The sequence below is a fragment of the Aphidius gifuensis genome, linkage group LG4, assembly GCF_014905175.1.
Source record: "Aphidius gifuensis isolate YNYX2018 linkage group LG4, ASM1490517v1, whole genome shotgun sequence".
NCBI lineage: Eukaryota > Metazoa > Arthropoda > Insecta > Hymenoptera > Braconidae > Aphidius > Aphidius gifuensis.
The window spans coordinates 18,894,271-18,898,960 of NC_057791.1; the positions used below are offsets into that span (position 1 = coordinate 18,894,271).

A 4,690-nucleotide genomic window follows, 5' to 3' on the forward strand; every position below is an offset into this window, starting at 1 on the left:
TTTATGTAAAACAAAAGGTTTTTTAAATAACAACGGTTTTTATGTTGGGTATTGAGTCTTACTTTATGACTCAATAATTAATCAGCTACATTAATTATAAAAACGCCTAGAGCTTCTCAAATCATACACACTATGATTTTCTATTAAATAAATTCTTTATGGTAAATTAAAATGCACTAGGTGTTTATTCTTATCAATTCCCAAACATTAAATTATTTATTTATAAATGGAGATTTAAAAAATAACCACTAGCATCTTACTAATCAATAATTTATTAAATAATTTTTTACTTCGTAAATAAATTTCTGTTTCAAATTAATGAATAAACAATTTTTATCTTCATGAAGATATTATGCATAATCTACTTTTATTTTTTAATCGTCGTAAATGAATTTTAATGAAATTATATTATATAAATTGCTGATATTTTTCTACAAATATAAATAATTAATTGACGAATTTATTTACATGATTATTATCTACAAAAATGTCATTTTCATTACAAATATTTATTTTAATTTTGAAATATAAAAATCAGGTAATAATCATTTTTTTGATTCCCATGGTGTTGAAGTATGACTTTATTTTTTTTTCCCTTGGCTCATCTTCATCTATCCCATTTTATATACCAAGATTTGATGTATAAAATTCAGATTGTATCTGCAAACATAAAAATTATAAAATGATATAAATAACAATAATTATTTTATTAAATTGTTAATCATAAAATTTAAAAAATATTACCTTGGATGTAAAGACCAGTCTTCCAACAGTTTAAATGTCTTTAAAAATTACGCAGTATCTGTAAAATTAAATTAAAATTAATACAAGTAATTAATTTCAATATAATTTAATCTCTCAGTAGAATAATAAAAGACTTTTTCTAATTAATTTTGAATAATAAGATAATTAAAATAAATCTTTTATTAATTTATTTGATGTATATTTGATAAATTTAAAATTATGCATAACAATGTTTTTTTTTTCTATCTATATTATTTGTTTGCAAATATTATTGAATAATATAATTAAAAATTTATAAAATTTGCAAACTAGAGTTGCGTGGCATATCATCCGTAAGATACCTGTAGAGACGAGCTTCTGATATCTAAAATTCTACAAAAGCCCGGATCTACAGGGTAGATCACGAATGTGCCTATTGTATGCAATTAATTTTTTTATAATCAAAAAAACAAAATTAAATATATACATCAAAAAAAAAAATAAATTGACGATGCTAAATGATCATCCGAATAAAATTCAATTTTGCACGTGCTAGATACGTGACGTCCTCTCTTGTCCATCGATAATGCGAACGTGACTGAACATGAAGGATTATACCAATATGATTGAAAGATAGCACGAATTTTAACCAATCGTACCTGATCCGACTAAAATTTTTCAACATTCGATTAGGATGTCTAGAACGTGTTCTCAATCTGAAACATTTTTAAAGCAAAAAAAAAATTATCAATAAATTTATTCTTACTTGTATACATATACTTAAATTATTATCATATTGAAAATATTTTTTTTTTCTTTTAAATTTTGATATTTCAATTTATAAAAATGAGGGCCATAAATTTTAATCCTCAATGTAAATAATTTTACACTTTAAGCTGAAGAAAAAAAATCATATCAAAGCTTACATGAAAAAAAAAATATATCCAATGATTGTATATGCAACAGTTATTATTTTATAATATTTAAAAAAAATTAATTAATTTTTTACCTTGTCCTTCAATGGTTCTTTGTTTAATAATTTTTTTTAATTGAAATTTGAAATGCGCAGATGCTGACATCTCCAGAGCCCAGTTATCGACTACCCAAAAATTAAAATAATTTGTAAATTACCATAATTAAATTACAAATTCATATATTAATGAAAAACTTGATATTAAATTTTCACTACAAAAATAATTACAACGTTTTGGTAATTTAAATTATTCAACTCTTTGACCAAATTAAATAAGACAACACAAAAATATATTATTTAATACTTTGCTAATAATAATAATACTACGTGCTTGATTTAAAAATTTTTCTACCAACAAATTTTACTCATATCAATTTCGAAATAATACTAAATTTATTTTGCTCACTTGAATTTCAACACACGCCTAATTTTTGTGTATATTTATGATTAAATTATTTCATTTCCGTCGGAAATATTTTCCATACAAAAATTCACAAAAAAAAACTTGTATTTAAAAATTGTTTGACATGTCAATATTTATAAATGTCATATTAAAAAGTGCATGTGTATGTGCGCGTGTGTATATTGTTATCTGAGATGATAAAAAAAAAAAAAAAAGTACATCATAATGCACATAATATTAAACTTAAACTGATGAAGTGTAAATTTTAAACTTTATTTGAGTTTTGATTTCACAAAGACGCGAACATTTGGCCAACGCCCCTCAGTGCACAATCTCGAGACTATACTTTTCATCCACGAAAGTAAAAAGGCAGGATGCTGCGAATCACATAAATAACGCGGGGCGTCTCCACACCCAATGTTGCCTGGGTATAACATGATATTCTACAGATTTTGCGATGATTGGACCATGCGCACCCTCAAGTCGTGCGCAACAATGCACCTTTTCAGGGACGTCTGAATCTATATTACTATTTATGACTAAACAAAATATAAAAAAATATTTTTTTTTATCTTATCGTTGTAATTGAATTTGTACATCGGTATGTCGTACATAAATATCCGTTAGTTGTCTGACACAAATCAAGATTTAAATATTTAAAAAATGCAAAAAACAATTATTTCTTTTTTTTATAAATATTTAAGTTGAATTTTTTATTGGAAATGATTTTCATTAATAATAGTGGCTGATAAGAGCTTCAATTAAAATTTTATTTAGACATTTAAAAAAATCCGGGCACTTAATTTCGTTGGATGTTTTGATACTTTACTGATTTCTCAGTACTTCGGGGATTTTCGCGAATTTCCGTTTAAATACTAGCACTTTTTTCACTACTATAGACATTTAAACCTGTAAAATCTCATCGTTTTGTATCACTTTATTATTTATATGTGATAAATGATTCAAAATTCGTCTCTCTCTTTTATTAAATATGTAAAAAATTAATCTCAAACATATTATATGAAGAAGTAAAAATCTTGTTTTAGAATTTAATAAAGCAGAGAAAAAACAGTATTTAGAGTTATTTATATAAATATATGATATAATATTATTTATTTTTGATAATGTATGTGTATACTTGTGTATGGTACACTAGCAAACATTACTATGACTACTATGTATTTTTATATACAAATATTGTATTGATCGAAGCTTGTAGAAAGACTAGCTGAATCCCTCGCAAAAGCTAAAACATAAAAAAGAAAATGTTATACAAAAAATATAACCCGAGATAATTTTTTTTTTCAGCATGAATGAACAAAGGAGTATATTTTTTTTATCCTTCTTTAGAAAATAGTATTACAAGACATATTAATTAATTGCAATCTCAGAAAATATTGAGTTAAAATGAAAATTTATTTTTCACTTGGCTGAACGTACACGTCTTTTTACTTTATTCATTACATTGTTGACTTTCAAATGCCGCTGTGGTATTATGATTAATACAGATAAATAACTTTATAAATAAAAACAGAATTAAAATGCAATATCAATATTATAAAACAGACATTAATAATATTCAATTTAACTATACAAATTTAAAGTTTATAAATTTATCTAGAGACAATTTTGTTTAACAATATTTATACATTGTAAATTTATTATAATAAAAATTGGAATTTAGGGAATTTAAATTTATCAATTGTTAATTTTTACATCAATTTAAAATTATACTGCTAATTGTAAGAGGTTTTATAATTTTGAATTAATTTATTAAATTAAATTACCTGAAGTACTGATGAAGTTTTGATGAAACTTTGTTCCGTTTGTCACAAACAACTTATAACAATTGATGAATAGTGACTGAATGTCAAAGCGTGTGCATCAAACGAAATCCTGAAACGGACTGAGTTGAACCATGATGATTGTATATTCCAAAATGGTCATCGTTAAACTCGATGTCTTGAATAATAATTATCAGCTGCACCCAAGTTTAAATAATATATGTAAATCATATTTAAAATATAAATAGATATATTATAATCTAGTTTTGGTAATATTCAAATATAAAAATCAATATAATTTACATTTTTTGTTTAAAAGTTTTAAAATACAAAATTATATTTTAATTGAAAATAAAAAACAAAATTCACAACTGTTTCTCTGGTTGCTGATGATGATAAAAAAATTGTTGGAAAATTTAATATAGCCTTGATAACTTTTATGCAATAAAGTTAATGTTTTTATGCTCAATATTCATCAAAAATTTGTAACAACTGTCTCCAAGTTATCTGAAATTTATGATACTTTGTAGTAATTCATTCCAAAACTTGGATCCAGTCACAAGTGAATTTATAAAAGTTTTAATATAAAAAAAAAAAAAAACCAGCTTTTGTGATAGCAAACTCGACGATTGAGTTTGTTTTTTTTTTATTACAGTTTTATAATTTTTTTATATGAAAAATTAAAATTATTTTTTATTGAATGACAATGATTGATGAGTTGTTTATTTTCTAATTAAAATATATTTAGTTATTATTTTTGAAAGCATAAATTGTCAATAAAAAATATTAAAAATAAAATATAATTCG

At 23.4% G+C, this 4,690-nt stretch overlaps 1 long non-coding RNA gene across 1 annotated transcript; it reads right to left on the reverse strand.

Annotated features, from left to right (window-relative positions):
- Nucleotides 1–1,281: 1,281 nt before the first annotated feature.
- Nucleotides 1,282–2,218, reverse strand: LOC122855435. Its single transcript, XR_006374074.1, has 3 exons — nt 2,103–2,218; nt 1,733–1,822; nt 1,282–1,439 (listed from the first exon to the last, which is right to left on the reverse strand). It is a non-coding gene; the product is annotated as an uncharacterized LOC122855435 (long non-coding RNA).
- Between the last annotated feature and the right edge of the window lie 2,472 nt (nt 2,219–4,690).